At 42.6% G+C, this 18,176-nt stretch overlaps 1 long non-coding RNA gene across 1 annotated transcript; it reads right to left on the bottom strand.

The window, feature by feature from the left end:
* Positions 1-1,070: 1,070 nt before the first annotated feature.
* On the bottom strand, positions 1,071-2,303 carry LOC146438456 (uncharacterized). Its single transcript, XR_014852073.1, has 2 exons — positions 1,848-2,303; positions 1,071-1,228 (listed from the first exon to the last, which is right to left on the bottom strand). It is a non-coding gene; the product is annotated as an uncharacterized LOC146438456 (long non-coding RNA).
* Between the last annotated feature and the right edge of the window lie 15,873 nt (positions 2,304-18,176).

Genomic DNA, 18,176 nt, shown 5'->3' on the forward strand with positions numbered 1-18,176 from the left:
TACAAGATTTCTCATGAAACTCCACCATTTCTGCTTCTGAAGACAATCCTGAATCAACCCTCACAAGTGAAAGGGCTACATTTCAGTCTGAAGGTGTCTGCTGTGGCAAAGACACCTCATGAGATGGGAGATAGAGTATATAGGGTAGGGCGTCTCACTGTCTCTTAGGGAGGGGAGGATTGATGTCCCAGTGCCAAAAGTAATGATTTACTAAGCGAGCCATGGCTGCAGGGTCTGTGAATGGTGCGTATCCTCCTTGGATTCATCATGTGTCTTTAAGTACAGTTTGTGAAAGACATCTCAGGCAAAAGGAACTTGGTATTAAGGACACCTAACTTCTGGTGGTATGTAGAGCAGAGGAGAGAAAAAACTCCCCATGGCTTCTCCTTAACATCTGTCATGACCACGAGGGCCTATGAGCAGTGTTCTGGATGGTGGCCTTGTACTCCAAATACCAACTAAAATCAGAGTGGAAAGATTGGTTTAGGTAGATTTTCTTTCCCAGGAAGTGACAGATGATGAGTGCTGATATACAAAACCAGTTCATTTTTTGTGTGATAACTGGGATTCAGACATATTGCTTGTCTGGAGACCAAAAGGCAGAACTGTTTGACACAGGAAAGCCCATAGGATTGACGGTGAAAAATTTAAAGCACATTTTACAGCTAGAAGTGAGATATAGTTACAAGTTTTCTCACAAGCTTGAAATTGGCATGATGATTGTAATTTTTAAGGTTGTTACCAAAATGCAATTCTGGCTACCAAGCTTTCTTTCAAAACTGACTGGCATTTGGTAGAAAAAAAAAATACTACAAAGATTTATCTTCTCTTTACTGCAATGCTAAAACCAGAAATATCAGTTGTCCTTTTTCAGGGTTTCTGTTTTGGGAATGTCAGTCCAGTGCCTATACTGGCAGATGGTGCAGGTGGAAAGAGGGGCGTTGGCCTTTGGCTCTGGATGTGCCATAGGTACTGACAAATTTAAAGTGTGTGGAAGTGTGTGGAGACAGTGAAAAAAAGGCCAATGTCTTGTTGATTCGAAAACAGAATAGACAAGAAAAAAAAAAAAGTGAGAATTCCTGGAATTTATTTACATTGTATTGGCCAGCAAAACAGATAAGATTTGGGCTATGCATGACAAATGGCACTTTTTGATATGCATGTTAACACCAAGTCACTCTGGGTAAGTCGTTCTGAATCGCAGGCTGTTCATTGACAAGGGTTTTAGCTACAGAAAGAGCAGGAAGTCTCCCAGTCAGGCTGCTTTCCCCGCTGAAGCTCTTCAGCAGAGGAAGCCACGCTGCGCTCGGCGCGGGTGGGGGAGCCCGGGCTGGGGGAGGCAGGGGCGGGGTAGGGGCAGGGACAGGGACAGGGGCAGGAGCAGAGGCAGGGGCAGGAGCAGAGGCAGGGGGGACAGGGCAGGGCAGGGGCAGGGAAGGGACAGGACAGGGCAGGGCAGGCAGGGACAGGGGCTGGGGCAGGGGCAGGGGCAGGGACAGGGGCAGGGGCAGGGGCAGGGGCAGGGGCAGGGACAGGGGCAGGGGCAGGGAGAGGGGCAGGGACAGGGAGAGGGACGGGGCAAGGACAGGGACAGGGACAGGGACAGGGACAGGGACAGGGACAGGGACAGGGGCAGGGACAGGGACAGGAACAGGAACAAGGACAGGGACAGGGGCAGGGGCAGGGGCAGGGGCAGGGGCAGGGACAGGGACAGGGACAGGGGCAGGGCGCCCCGGGGCCGAGCAGGGCGCGGCAGGGCGCGGGCGGTGGCTCCGCGCCGGGTGGGTCCCGCCAGCCCCAGCCCTGCCCCAGCCCGGAGGGACAGCAGCGCTCCGTGGCCACCTCACCTGGGAGCGTTCAGGAGCGCCGTTCGGGCTGCGGGGAAACTCTTCTGTGCTGCCAGGAACTGCAGGAGAAGTTAAACATTAAAAACGAGCCGCCCGGATAGCTGCATTCAAAGGGCTTAGCAGAGTCGTTCTGAAGAGTAGCTAATTGCTCACGTGCTCAGGGATTCCTGGAACTCCGGAAGAGCTGGGAATCCAGAATAATTTTTGGTAGATAGAATAAGGCCTGTTGCGAACCATGGGCAAAAAAATGACAGCTCATTAGGGCCAGATTAACGAAAAAAATAAAGGAGAAAAATGCAATTAATGCCAGTCATCATTACTATATGGGAATGTAGTATGGAACTGAAAATCTTATTTACCACCTTTTTTTTTTTTATTTGTGAAATGGTAAATTAGTTTGATAAGCATGATGGAAATGACCAAATTTGACCTAACATCGCTAGACAGCAGTTAAGAATGCCAAGCAATATAAAATTAACATGGCGTGTGTTGCACTGATTGAAAGCTGGCCAGCTGACAGGTCTTGGAAAGCATATGGAGAATCATCACACAATCATTTGGATTGGAAGATGCCTCTGCAGGTCATGCAGTCCAGCCCCTTGCTCAAATCAGTACCAGCGTCAGCAGATTAGGTTGCCTGGGGTCTTGTTCACCTGAGTTTGCAATGTCTCCACAGGTGGAAACCTGCACAATCTATTTAGCGTGAAAGTTCCTCTTCTTTAAATAGATTTGTTATACCAAGATTTTTTGAGAATTTGTTCTTTCTGTGACTTTCAGTACTTTTCCCAAATACATACATACACAGAACTACTGCAAATGGAATTTCCAGTGGACATTAGTGCTGAAGAAACTAACAAATGTCAAAGTGGTAGCATTATAATTCAAGTGACCTTTGATTGCTTGTTTTAACATGGATGAATACAAAGTCATTGGAGAGAGAACAAAAATCTTAGGTCATACAGATGGCATGGACAAATCTGGGCTGGGGAAGAGTGATGTTCAGAGGGATATAGTAAATAGGGTGAATAACTGTCTGAGCATGAGTTGGTGGTTTGGGTCACTGAAAAACAAACATCTGTAACCCTTAAACTTAGAAATATGAGGAAATTGATTAGAGAAGTTTATAAAATCTATCTGCTAATCAGTAAAGTGGAGCGGGTTCAGTTCTCTGTCTTGCTGGACAATTGGAGTAGCACAACTTGTCTCCATACACCTGGACTCTCTGCACGAAGTGGCCTCACCCATACTTGAGCAACTTTGCCTCATGCTACCCCTCAAACCATGCTAAGGCATTGGCTGTCAGAGGGCTGGTTCACATATTCCCAAAACATGCTGTGTAACTAACCATGACATAGTGTGAACAAATGTGTACCTGTGTGGCTAGCACAGGTCTTTCTCGTGGGAACATTCCGCTGTGTTTTATAAACAAAGATAAAGTTTGGATGTTTTTTAAACAGTGTCTCGAGATTTGGACAGTTCAGGCCTGGCCAGTCAGGCCTAGGGGGAGGTTTCTGGCTGACCAATCTGGGTGACCTCTGAAAAGTCTATATATATTGAAATCAAAATAATAAATTTCCTCTTTCTTGCCACACTGAGAACTCGGGACTTTTCTCTGCTAGCGGCTCAACAGCGACATACCTGTACTGGCATCCACATTTAGTTTTCTCATACAGACACTGCTGTTAGTCTGATGCTTAGCAGTGGTTTAACAATTACTGGTCTTCAGTGCTCAGTCTGAGTATTCACTGGACACAAAGAATGCTACTCCATTAGCAAGGGTGCAAAGTCCTGAGAAATGGCAAAATCTGCCTTATAATGTTCATATTTGACCGGGGAGAAGATACAGGAGGGACCTGGCTGTAGTCTGTGAACAATGCAGGTGGGTGGGAGACTCTGATGGCCAGAAGCTGAATTAAAACAAGCTTTGACATGAATGAACATCTCAGTTTCATAGTTGAACTCTGACAAGTAGGTGTATTCCTTGTAGATGTTCTGTAGTTTGAGATGGGATTCATGCAAATCCTATGGACTATGCTATGTAGGAGGGCAGGATAGATGATCCCAACAGATTCATAATATTTGAATCTTTGAGTTAATTAACAAGATTTTGAGATAGGAATGAAAGTTTGGCACTTGAATTCTGTTGTTCTGCCAAACAGGAGGACTGATAGAACTTCAAGGCTTCAGCTTTCATCACTACCTTATATGACTATATACTGACTGGGAAGATTCCCAGCACAGAATAGAAAGATTTAGTTAACACTTCTGCCTTTTGTTTGCTGCTTCTGATAATTTTACCGTTGTATTTCACAATATGTTTTAGAGACACTGTAGAATCTATCCCTTATAGAAGATTTTTCGTCTTCCGAACATACTATTTTTGGGTCATCATGCTTTTATTTCTCTATTAGTCCGTCTCTTCTAGTTGGTAATAATTATTATCAACTTCCTTTTTCTTTCATAGCAGTTAATGCATTACTGCTCTCATATTCCCTTCCTGCAGGAAAGAATGGTTGTCCTTGGCATTTTGAAACTTGGGCTTATTGAACACCTACTTCGGTTTCTCAAGAATTTCATAGAATCATTTACACATTTGTCCTTTTGAATCACAAACTGATTAGATTACTGGTTGGGACTTCACAGTCTTTACATGGAACTCATTGTATATAGTCCCTTGTGCCAGAAATAGTTTTGTCATCAAACTATCTTCAATCCAGTTTTAGCGTAGATTTATCTTGTATCAGATGTAATTAATTTTCAAATTAGGAAATTACTTGTATTTTTGCATTTGTTTAGTGGCAACAGAAGATATCCAGCCTGCTTCATTCAGCTAGAAGATGTGAGTGATAATGCATTTTTCTATTGTAGCACCAAAGATAGCTCATTAAGGATCTAGTCATCTAGCTAGTTAATTTGATTTGATAGTCTGCAAAACAGACCATCTCTTCACTTACCTTGAACTTCATAAGTGACAGTATTAATTAATATCCTTTCAAAATTATTTTCTCCTCTAGTTCCAGTGACTTGGAGATTAGTGGTAGGAGGGCACACCTTTAACAGGTCTGCAAAGAGAGCAGCTTGGCTGCAAAGAGCCTGCAGTGGCCAGGCTGAACACACAAACTGAATGGGCAGATCTTTGCCAAGCTTTTTAGCTGTGAGAGTTTGTGAGCTGCACACATGCAGTGATGCACCTTACATGACATGCAAGGCCATCTCCCCATTCCCCATGTCTACTCAGATCCTGGCAATTTGCTTTAACATACTCATCATGCTGGGTTCTGTAACACTGTCACGTTGCTTGGACTTGTGTAAATCCAGTCCCTCTCATCTGTTATCCAGCTCTTGTTGCTGATGATTAGGCAATTATGTTTTTCTTCTTTTTGTGTTCTTTGAGCTCATGACTAATTTTGTTCTCAACATCTAGATTTTTATGAGTGTTCTTTGAGTCTCCATTTTCAGTTGCTCCTTTTTTATCAGTTTTCCACCTTCCTAACTCATACAGTGCACTTGTCTCCTAAAAGTAAGTTTTTCTGCAGGTGTAGAGGCCAGCTGAATGTTCTGCCTCTTTTCTCTCTGTTCCGCAGTTTCAAGCCCACATATTATTTACCTCTTTAAAAATTAGAAATCTGTTTGTCATCTGTTCTCCTTTGAGCACTATACATCAAGAATTTCTGAAAATGCAACCTTCTCTGGTTTATCCATCTTTTGTACAACCTGAATTGGCAGCAGGTCAGTCCTTTTAGGATGGGGCAATGAGAATTGATGGTAATTACTGCTTGCAAGTGTAAACAATCATGACCATGTGCTGAAGGGACCAAACTAATGTCAGCCAATTAAAAGCAATGAGAAGATCATAGTTCCTGGGCTGGTGTAAACACCGGTAGCAGGTAAACACAGCTCACCTGGAAGAACTGAGCTGACTAACTCTGCTTTTGCTCATGTTACATGACCTCTTTTGAACACTTTCAGGTCTTCAAAGGAGTCACAGTCCACAATTTAGGAAACATTACTGGAGTATGATGAACTTCATGGGAGACTTGTCATTAGTCAGAGAAAACATATCAAAGGGGTGGCTCAGTACTTGTTAAGGAAATGATATTTCTGAAATCTGTCTGGATCATAAATCATCAAAGGACAGTTTGCAATAGACTCACTTGCCTCTTCACACACAATTGACAATAATGTCCCATATATGCTGATAGAGGTCTCTTCTGTCCTGGAAAGATATTAAAAGCCATCTGCACAGCATTAATGAAGTGCCAGTCTTATTCCTATTAAAGTCAATGGCAGCTCTTCTGTTAGGTGGAATTTTGCAATGGTTTATAATTTTTAAAGCATTAGGATCCCACAGAGGAAGCTATGCTTTATAGGCTAAACTTTCTGCATGGAAAGTACATGAAAGAGAGCAGAAGGTTTTCCTTAGTGTTGCTGGAAAAAAGAGACTTGGGGCAAACCCTAGGCCAGTGTACACTGCTGTTGGCACTAACAATTTTTGAGGATGGCATAATTAAGAAAGGAATCCTAGAGTGGAACTGCACATGACCATTTTTCATCAAAGCTTTTCAGATTGGTCCCACACTGCTGAAATCAATGGGACATTCACAGGACAGGATGGAGCTTTAGTGGTTTGTTGGCTGCAGTTCTCCATTGACATTTTTCTGGGGCTGCCTGAGGTCAGTGCTGTAACTAAGGATAAAGAGCAGCAAACTTCAGCTATCTAACTAGTAAACTTAGCTACATTTTACTGCAAAACTTTTTCATATTGAAAACAGAGAAATTACGCACTGACTGTAAATAAAGTTTTTGCTCAACAAATTAATTCCTTGAACTGTTGCTAGGTGTGGTTTCAAAACAGTTCTAATTCTATGAATATATCCTCTTAAATAACAATAAAACATGACTCTTCAAGGAATTAGAAATGTGTTTCAACAGTATCCCTTCTGCTGGCATAGCTTTGCTGGTTTGTTACGTTTTGTATTAGTACTTTACATAGACACAAGAAAAATATTCTATTTAATAAAAATGCTGTCTCCTATCAAGAATGACATTTAATACAAATCACATCAAAGCTCTCCATCACATACTGTCAATTCTTAGTGATTTAATAAAATGGCCATCATCTGCTCTGCAAATTTACAAGTCACAGCCTGTATGCAGATGCTTAACAAGTTATTGCATTGAATTGGTGAGGCAAATTAAAATTTAGTATTTCAAATCATCTGTAGATAATCGGAGTCCTAAATTATACATTGTCATTAATTTAGCTGTGCACTACTAAAACAGAGAAAAGTCTGTAAAATATGGCCCATATAGTGAGTCCATAAAGGGACTTTATAAATGAATAGTTCTATTATTTTAAACTAACAGAAACCAGGTGAATAAAATATGTTAGTGTATTTTATAGGAAAAATGTTAGACAAATAATTTTGTATTTAGTACTACATGTAGGATTTTAAAATTTTAGCAAAATGCAAAGGTTATAACTTTATTTTCAGTAGATTATTTTTATTCAGTTAACATCTATGTGCTACCAGAAAGTTTTGTTTTGGTCTAATTAATCAATTAATTAGTTTTAGGGATGTGTGTGGATGCAGGTCTAAGAACATTTTAGAGCAGATTATTCTACATGGTGATGCCAACCGCCGTGCTTTTTCTGGATCACAGCTTCATAATTTGAGGTCATTAAGGAACACAGTGTGAGATGTAATCAAATCAAGGCCTTTCCTAAACCTGGAACAGCAAAAATCAAGATAGTACTCTTTTAAAAATAAACTCAGATTTTGCTTGCAGCATGGTAGGCAGCCCCCACATTTCCATGGAACAGGAAGGGATTAATACTCTCTCTCTGCAGGTGGGAAGGCAAGTTGGCACCCTCTGCTCTACACCTGCTAATGCAATCCAGGGCGGAAGGAGGGGAGGATATCTGGATGGATAAAATAAAGAAGAGAGGAATCAGGGCTGGAATTGTGCTGCTGTGTTGAGGGATAATGGCTGATGTCTAGGACAGAAATGACCTAAGGGGATAGCCCCAGGTTATGATTAGAGTTGTTAAAGCATGAAGAGTGGGCTGAGTCTGTTTATTTTTCTAGTAGCAGCTGTAGGAATTTTAACATGATTTGATCTTTGGGGTTGTTGATTTTATCTGAATAATTTAGCAGGTGTGCCCACCACTCCTGTGAATTGTTTAAAATATTTTTTTTACCTATACAGTTGATTTATGCCAAAACAGTTTTAAAAAATCAGGTTTTTGTTACTTGTGATTTGTCAGAGGTGGTGGGGCATGTTGCTCTCTGTCCTGCTTTGGATTCTTTGTGTACATTTTGTGAATGCAAACTGAAATAAAGTCTGGTTTTATTATTCCTTGCACAGTTTAGCTGTGAAAAATTATGGCATGCTTAGGACATCTCAGGGAGATTTTTGATCATTTTAGGTGTAATGCAGATTTCTTAAACAATGAAAACAGGCATAATCTGTGGCAATCTCCACAGAGGAGCTCTTCCCTGTTATCTAGTTTTTCCTGTCTTGAGAGAGTTTCACAATGAACACTTAGTGTGAACAAAAGTGATGCAATCAGGTAAACTGGGCTGCACCAGGTGTAGGATTACAAGCTGGTGATGGTGTTGCATGGGCAGTGTGTGAGCCCCTCATCACTCCTGTTTCTTGCAGTGGCCTGGGCTGTGGAGAGACAGAGATTGAGGGGAAGTGAATGTGTGCGAATGGGCGCAGCAAAACAGCCAGAGACCTGAACTGAGGTTGCCAGCCCAGTGCCTCAAAAGCCATGTGAAAGTTTCTTGGTTCTGTACTTTTTTCTAGATTCCACATTTCCCTTTCTTCCCTTGAGAGCTGCAGCCCTGGCTCTTTTTTCCTCCACAGTGTTATAGGAGGAGAAAAGCACAGCTCCTCCCATGACAACTGACCTAGAGGCAGCCCACCAGGAGGATAGATTTTGGGCACTATTTTAACTCAGCTGTTTTACTCCTGCTCTTCTGGTAGTGTGGTATTGATATGACTTGAAACTGCTTTCCACTAGTCCCATGGTCCCGTGCATGGTTTCCCCAACAGTATTTGGCTGTGGCCATAATTTAGTGTTGGTACCCAAAAGCGTGAATAGAATCCTTTAAAATAGTCTTTTTATTTATTTATTTTTTTAATGGAAATGTTTAAAACAGGTTTATGTCATATCAGCTGCTTGTAATATGTTTCATTCTGTGGAGGTTGGATTCATAGTTTACCACTTGAGTTCCTTGTGATTTTATTGCTCTATGAGGACTGCAGAATCCTAATGCCACAGAGAGATATGCTTTGAACACAGACAGAGTGATAGCCTGCAAGCCCCAATTAGGTAGATAAATAACCTTTGTATGGCCATGGCCAATGAAGTCACCTTGATTTAATGCCTGTTGCAGGTGTCCTGAAGGTGTGCCCCTTGTGTGGGACTCTTCAGCTTCATTTTTTTGCTTTTTACAGACAAATACCAAGTGCATACTTCCATCTACTTCAACATGAAGCAACTAAAGAAGCATTCAACAGCAAACACATTCTGTAGTAAATCTAGTGGTAAGTTATATTAGCTAACTTGCTGCTAGTAGATTTGACCTGCTTGTAGGGGTGCATCAACACAGACCCTCTTTTTCTGCTTAGTGAACTTCTTTTTCAGATTTTCATCCTGAGTACTTTCACAGCCATGCCCTGGGGTGGTTGCAAAATGATGTTTTAGGCATGTAAATCTGACTAATAACACACCCACCCATGGCTGGCAACCAGGCACAGCACAAAGCCTGACACCAAGGGATGATCTAATCCCTGGAGGTATCTCTGGCCTGAGGAAAGCAGGGAGGGAGGAGAAGGGTGGCTTCTCCAGTGGGTGAGCCACACTCAGTGGCACTTAACTTAGAACTTGCTCATCCAGCAAAGCACTGGGAGAAGTCTGGGCCTTTCCATAGCCATGGCTGGTTTGTGAAACACCTGCTGTACCATGCCTGTCTGCAGTGATAACAGGAGGTGACTCCTCAGTCTGGCACTGCACTTTCTGGATTTCCAGAGACCTCTTCCTTTTGCATAAATTCATTCAGGTTATAGATGAGCCAGTTAAGAAGCTGAAATTTTATCTATCCCCAAAATGACTTTTTCCTGATGATCAGTAATGACCATCTGAAGGGGGAACCAGCAATTTGCTCCAGCAGTCACCTGCTCCACTCTAGGAACTGTCATCAGCATCACCAATTACTGCCAGCTGTGGCAAAGTGCTGTCTGTGAAAGTAAAACTTTGCCAAGAGGTGACCAAGCACATTGTATGTGCAAACCGGGAATACCTTCCTGAAAGTTGGTAGAGTTAAAAATCTCAGGCCTCTGTTGTGTCAGCCCCTCTATCCCCTCAGATCAGCATCCAAATTAATAGAGAAGAAATATAGTTTCTGCTTCAGTTTCTGCTGTCAGTTTTCAGATATAGCTAATATTAATGTAGAAAGATGGAAGAATTTGTAAGAAAGGACACACAAGTATACCAGTGTCTTGGAAAAAGTCCTTTGTTTTCTCCATCATCGATGTTTTGTGACATGAGGTGAGTGTACAAGAAGGTAGTTCTGGATCCCTCATTGTTCAAGGCAGTTTCAGGCCCTTTTAAAAATCCTGCCAGGCTTTTGCCTTCATTAAGCATCATAACTCAAGTTGAACTGCAGTGGGCAAAATAATATCACTTTTTTTCATGGATTGAAGCTGTGGTATCACATGTGTTACCTCATAGGAAACTACATAGCTCTGGGAACTTGGCCATAGGTACAATGAACTTTACTTCCCTGGCCACTTTCAGCCTTGTCTTGGTTTTCCCTTCATGCACGTTTCTTCTTGAGTTTATCCTCTGAGTAGCAGACAGTGATGCTGGGTGGGAAGCTGGCCCCAGGGATTTGGGATGGGAAAGCTTGGGTGCAACCTTTCCCTCCCTCCAGGACTGCTGCTGGCATTCCCTTCAGTGCCAATCCCAACCTGCTGGCTGGGGTTTGGCAGGGAGAGGCTTCTGCTCCACCCTGTTCCTGGCAGGTAGACTCTTCTTTAAGGCAGTGCCTCTGGCTGCGCTAACAAACCCCTGTTTCCTGTCAGCAGGCAACATCAGCCTCCGCTTTGCTTACCTCCTCTGCAGTAATGCAGGGAAGAAAAGGGCTCCCTGGTTTATTTGACTCTCTTCTGTCCTGTATAGATGCTGTGACACTAAGCCAGACCTCATTTACATGTAATTCACTGCACTTGTCCCTTGAAATTATAAAGGCACACAAGAAAATGTCTTAACAGGTACCTACAGCATATAATTAGCCTTGTATGGGCTCCTCATCTGGGCTAGTACAAACAAGCACAACCTTCTGGATACTGACACCAGGCACGGGCTGGCTGAAGAAGAAAGCATCTGTGTGTCAGAGGCCAAGTGGACAGAAGCAAGCCCTTGTTGCCATGGGGTTAACACAGAGCCCCCACCGATCTGAGTGCCCCTGAAAATGCCCCATTTTCCTTGAGACATACTCCTAGATAGACTGTCAGGGTTTTTACATTAGCTCAGGGTTTCCAGCCAGTGGGAAGCCCTCCTCAGTGACAGTGTGATAGATCCTTGCCTGAGCTGACATAAATCTGGAAACCTGCACTGTTTCTACAGTGCATGCAAAGATTGGCTACCCAGTATGTGCACAGCCAGTCCAAAAGGATCTGAAATCTGTGGATTTCAGGTAGTGCTGTTCTGCTTGTGTGAATCTCTAGTATGGTAAGTCTGAAGTGTCCAGGATTATAGGTTTGCTATGCTCACTCATGTTATTCAACAGAATTGAGCATGCACGCTAAGCCAAACATGTTCCGGAGCTTCCAGATCTATTGAATATCCACAGATCTTTTGTGCAGAGAATGTACAGTCAGTCTGAACACTTCCTGAAATGTTGGGTTTGTAACACATGGTTTACAGAGCTCATTCACACATATTTCCATCTGGGAAATCCCAGAGGAAATGTTATAGCAGTCTGAGGGTTGAATTAGTGTAGTTTTCTATCCTTGAGGACATCTCAACTTGCCAGCAGTCATGGTTTTATCCTGTGGAAATAAATTCTAAAGTTATGCTTGGATAACCTTAATTATTTGGCAATTTAATATTTGCTTTCTCTTGTCTTTAGAGCAACTGATATAAGCATGCTCTCATGACTTGGGACTACCACCAAGCACCCAGAGGTAAATGCTCTTCTGGCTTTCTTCATTGGTCACATCACATCTATCTCTAATTTCTTTCTTTTCCTTGAATTTCTGGACCCTTTTAAAGGCTGTCTGTCATTATGGCAGTGGCCAGAGTTAGGAGGGATACTGATAGACATGGAGGGTTGATTCTGCCTTGAGGAGGGAGTCACTTGTGAGGCCAAGCTTGGGTGGTGACCTCAGGTAGTGTGGTGCCATCCCCACAATTGACACAGGGAAGCTCACTGCTGCATCCCACATGTGGGCCTGAGGGAACTGGACTATTTCCAGTGTTAAATATAACATGGGTGAATTCAAGGGTGTGCGTCATGTCACAAAACTCTGAGTGTGAATCAGATCATATTGCAGTGAGAGAAAAGGCTGCTGTGGATACCCTTGAGAAGAAAGTGCTGGGGGACCTGGGTGCAGACGCAGTTTCAGGCTGGGGTGCAGCGTGTGAGAAAATTTTGTTGCCCAAGGGCAAAGTGGGCAGTTGTGAGTTTTCCTAGGGCTATGCAGAATGCCATGCCTGTGTGTCTGTGTGTGTACATGGGTGCATAGGGAGGCTGCAATGATTTCGTGGGGACTGTGTGGGTGTGATGTGTGCAGGGGTCAGCCCTTGGTAAATATGGAAGCTGAGCAGCAAGAAACTCACAGCTGTGTCATGGGAGATCCTCAAGGAATGTGGGATTTCTCCTCACCACAGGAGACAGGGGATCTTGCAGGAAAGCCCCATGGAGCAGAACCTCATCATCAGTGCTGGATGGAAGGGAAGGGGGTGGTCAGAGGGAGGTGGCACTCCCTCCCACCTGTCAAAGGGAAATGGGAGCTCTGCTTTTGCTTGCACTGTGTGTTTAGATTTCAGGTTTTGCAGGCAGGCACTGTTCCTTTCTGTTTGTACAGTCCTTGGCCCAGTAAGTCCTGATCTTTGCCAGGGCACCCGGGGACCTCTGCAGTATTGATGAGCAATACCAGACCCTGCAATATTAACTCCACAGCAACCCCTGGCTACATGGTCAGACAGGCACAGAGAAGAACAAGAAGATCAGCAGGGAAATTCTGTCCAAATGTGAAGGAAGGGATGTGGGTGCCCACTGCTAAGCTACTGAGTGTCATCGGAATGGTGGCAGAAATCAGTTTTCTGAAAGCAGCTAAATGAGATTTGACCAGTGACTAAAAACACAGTATAGAGATGTTTGTAGGACAAAGAGGGCATCTGCCAGTTGGTTTCTCAGTGTCTGTGAAATAGGGAAAGTTTTTAAAACACTGGAGTGTTCCTATCTGGAAGTGTGAGAAGGAATAGAAATTTGGCTGAGGAGTGAAAATGGAAGTAAGGTGGTTTAGGAGCCCAGTGGACCTGAAACAGTCAGAGTAGCATCTCTTCCTCTGAACCATGGTTTTATAAAAATGTTTCGGTTTTGTAAGTCTGAGATAACTGGTCAATTAGATTCATTACATATTTGAAGGGAACATGAACTCCTGGCAGTGGGACCTCCAAGCCTTTACTTGCAATAGTCTTCAAGGGCAAGTAATTACACTTTGCTCAGTTTATGTATCAATATTTCACAGAATTAATGAGCTACCTCTCTCTGAGTGTATAGGTACTCTGCCTTTAAGATTGGCTCAGGGGAGAACTGATTGCTGCTCCTCCCAGAGGTTCAAATTCCCTAATACTTTCAGAGGATCTTTGTTTCTCTTCCAGCTGAGCCAAAGTAGTGTGAATTCAGTGAATTACAATATGCGAGACACTCCCTAATGCTATTTTCAGTCACTTTTGAGATTAGATTTAGTTGCCCATTCCTTTGAAATGAAAGTAATCCATTTTTATTTGTTGGTTGCATTGTCTCGGTTACTAACATGAGAAAATCAATATCAGGGCAGTCAGTCATTTCAGTGTGCTGCTTATTATGGCTAATGCACTATATTCTTTCATTGAGGGAGTTGAGAGTTTTGGATTCTTAAGATGCTGATGATAGAGGGCTCTTGAGAAAAAAAGTGAGTAGCAGAGCAGAAAGCAGGGAAAATAAGGTGGTTAAGGTCAGGTGCTGGCGCTATTTGGCATGTTTTCTAAAAAAATTTTTTGACCACAAAGAGCATTTGGGCCCTGCTGATTGCTTTAATTCTATTCTGTTCTTCATATCCATCCATCCATCTTACATTTTATTTTGAATCTTATGTGCACACCCCTTTTAGTCTGTTGATGAGTTTAAGGTGTGCTTATTAAAAACCCTAAAAATCCACTTAACACCCCATAAAGGACAACTGATAGCTTCAATCCACTGGAACGATCTGGAATGTCATGCCTCATCCTGGCCTCTTAGAGGAATGTTTTGGGATGCTTTCTTGTCCTAGTCTTGAGAAATGTATTAGGCAACAATCAACAAGTCATTGGCTTGCTGACTTTTCATCTAGATACCAAAAATTGCCTATCTGGGCCCTCTTCCTTTTGATCTCATACTCTGGGTGTGGGATCTTGTTAGTTTCTTTTTATTTGTCATTTCCCTAGGGGTGGTGGGGTGTTTGTGTTGTGTGCTCTCCTTTGCATTCTTTGTGTACATTTTATAAATAGAAACCAATTTATTTATTTTTTAATAGGAGACAGGATACAGAGAGTGCCTGGAATATCATCTTAGACTTGGGGTGAGTCCCAGGATGATCTATGGGGCTGCTCACTTGTCTCCTTTTTTGAAAAGATTCTGATCACATTTCCCTACATAATCTACTCCCCAACAGTGATAATATTCTGGAGTGCAACAGAGTATCTTACAGCATTGACTACTCCTGTTTGGCTGCATAATTGTAAGAGGAAAACAAACAATCGAACAAAAAAAATCTACACCTGAATTCAGAGTTCCTTGAGAGAAGAAGCATCCTGGAAATCAAGATTATGTTAAAAGCACTGAACACACCACCATTGCATTGCAGTGGTCCTTGTTTATATCCTTCCTATTAATCAGCTCTGTTTTTTCCTTATTCCATTTCATACACTCATTGGGCAGTTTGATGGTTTGCACTTTTTGTCTGGTTATCTTTGAATGAAAGACACGGTTCAGCTTTCACCTGAAGAAACTGGGTCCCATTTCTCACTCCTTTTTCTCTTCACATTCTTTAATACTGCTGGTGGTTGCCATTCCCTAATCTCTTTTTTCCTCTTTTTTTGCTTGTCTCCTAGTATATTTAGTTCCTTTTGATGCAGATAAGGAAATGCACCAAAGTGCTTGGATGCTTGGTGCTTAGATACTTCAACTAAACCACCTAAAACAGACACATGAAGAAACAATGTTTATCAGAGCTACAGCTGTTTTCAACTGAGAGAAGAAACTTCTGAAAATCTTCTTTTTGAATTTTATTAGATTGTTCCTACTTTCTGGAAAACATGGTTGGATCCCTTCCTCATGGGCTTGCGACAAGGAATGAGATGTGTATGTGAGATGGAAAAAGGCACTTAAAATAAAGTCCATTCTTTTATTTATTTTTCCCCCAAAACCAAACAGTCAAAGATTATCCAAATGTGAAAATTTCAATTAAGATTTGAAAATCATATTTTGTTGTATAGGCTGCAGCTTTTGGCTTTTATCTGCACTTGTCTCAAATGAAGAGCCTCCTAGCACCTGGCAGTTGAATCGTATGTTGTTGGCAGGAGGCAGATCAGCAAAATTTTCCAGTAGTACAGCTGGATACCTGGATGATTTTTCTTATCACTGGTCAGGAGTATGTTAGGTCTTGCTGTAAGAACCAGCACCTGGGTGCAGAAATCATCACTGACTTCTGGTGCTTCAGTGGATGAACTGCAGTCTGTTCCCTCTCTGGCTCAGCTCTACTCTTTGTGTTACCACCTCTGGGACAAAGATGCTTTGGACCACGAGGTCCACACTATAAAATGGCAGCCCAACCTAAATGCCTTCAGCCTCTCCCTTCAGGGTGGAGGGTGTTGGGATGCCACCAGAGAGCACCACAGATCAGGGTGGGCTGCACGATCTCCCTGGAAGAGCAGGTGGGACACATGGAGATGGCTGCACCAAGTCAGTGGTGCCCTGTGCCTCTCTGTCAGTGGGTGGGTGGCCTTGTGCTGGTGGCTAAAGCAAGGTGAGATGCACTTTTGCCCAACCCCAGCAGTCCCTCAGTACCTCAGCTCTGTGCTTCTATGTCTGCTTCTGTGCAAGCTTGTCAAAAAAAGGCAATGCTGGAGCATGGAGTCGCAGCAGGCACTGGGCTCTCCCCTGCAGAAATCACATCAAGGACATCAGCAGGGTCCTTTATTCCCACATGCATGTTCCCCACAGCTGTAGGATCTGTGAGATGAGATAGGGTCAAGAGGAGGTTAGGTCAGGAGAAGGCTAATATTACAGCTGGGACAGGAATTATTTGTCCCCTATAATTAGGTCTGATGTGATGGGACATGAAGAGTGTGATTGATTACTGAGCCACCATGACAAAGTGGAGGAAGTAAGGAAAGAAAGTACAGTAAGACTAGGAAGTCTAGCAGTTTGGGTGACTATACGTGTTCTTGGTTCAGTTAAAGTCCTTTTCAAAGCTGTAGTTACTGGTAACTCACTTCTCTGGTGGAAGAGCAGAACCTCCTGAAGGGTTTTGGCAAAATAAAGGACAGTAAATGCCATGACCTACCCACAGAAGGGGATTCTTCCAGGAGTAACAGATGAAATGGAAAGACAAAGCCTGGCTCTCTTCAACCTGTGACATATTCACAAGCCAAAGCTATTCCTGTACAAAGCACTCTGCAAAAGTCGAATCAGTACAGTGATAACTTTCTTCTGTTTTGCCTAGAAAAAATCCAGTTCCTGTTTTGGATTAAAACAGATGGCCCAAATTTGAACTGCTACATTTTTAAAAAAACCCCACACAGTTACTACTATAAATTTGTTTGCTTCTTTCAGGAGACTGAAAACTGGGTGTGAATTCCAGGGAAAGGGTTAAGTGTATCAGGAAATTGTCAGCCATTGGTCTGACTTTAAAACAAGGTGCCGGAGGGCATATCTTAACTTGACATGTTGCATTGTTAATTTACAGTTTGGGTGTGGAGGGACCTGCCTTCCCTTCTTTGTAATCTATGCAGGTGTGCACAGGACTTCAAAGCCAATTGCAGTGGAGCTAATGTCTGCAAGAAAGCCTCAGCTGAACAAAAATGTACTGGGAGATGTGAACCCCAACTCCCTTGCGCAACTGCCTTCAAGTCAGTTTGTAGATGTGGATTTCTGCTGGATATTGTTTTTGCAGAGGTGGTTTATCCCTTTTCTCTGTGTCCCCCTGCTGCATATTTTAGGTTTTATGCTACAGTGAGATTTTTAAACTATTTTCTAAAACATGTGTGTAATTGCATTAGCAATTGCTAGTCACTTACTCTAGGATTTTTTTTTTCTCTGTTTGCAGATCACTTGTAAAATACTCTGGATTTCTACCATTGTTTTAATTAGCAGTATTTTGAGGCATCTCAGGAAAAAGAGTTTTAACCCAAAAACTGATCACGGACTTTTCACACTAATTCACTATTGATTATTTGTCACGTGAAACTGGGCAGTAAAAAGTTGTTCTACTGGTCTGGATCTGTCGACTACAGCTCTTTAAACCTGGAATAGCTCAAATGCACAGAAACAGCCTATAGTGTGTGGTGAAGCACAAATGCTCCTACTCTTCCAGACTGTGTGCAGAGATTATTTGTAGGAAGTGGAGCTCTTGGTGGGTTTGGCAGAGCAGGGCTGTCAGTTTGGACAGCACAGGCCTTTGCACACATGTGCCTAACCATTAACACTGCACAGATGAGCAGGGCAGATATCAGCTTATGCTGTGTTTTCTCTCTTGAGCTGGAGGGAAGAAACTTCAGTTCTGTATTCAGATTTACTAAACTTTCTATTTTTTTCATCCTTGACATTAGTATAGAAAAGTTACAAGGAAATCAAGTATGTCAGTAAAACTGGACTTCACAAATTTTGCTGATTTATTGAATGGCTCCAGTACGTCATTGTTGCTTATTATTGTGATCAGAGGTATGGAAAGATTAATAGTGATTGAGCCCTTATGGTTCTGCTTTGTTCGGTGATTTCTTTTATAGCTTTGTCTGTCCATTTTATGTTTTCACTTATCAATTTTTTTGACCTCCTGGAATTCATCATT

The sequence above is a fragment of the Lichenostomus cassidix genome, chromosome 4, assembly GCF_008360975.1.
Source record: "Lichenostomus cassidix isolate B80296 chromosome 4, HeHo_3.0, whole genome shotgun sequence".
Taxonomy (NCBI): Eukaryota; Metazoa; Chordata; class Aves; order Passeriformes; family Meliphagidae; genus Lichenostomus; species Lichenostomus cassidix.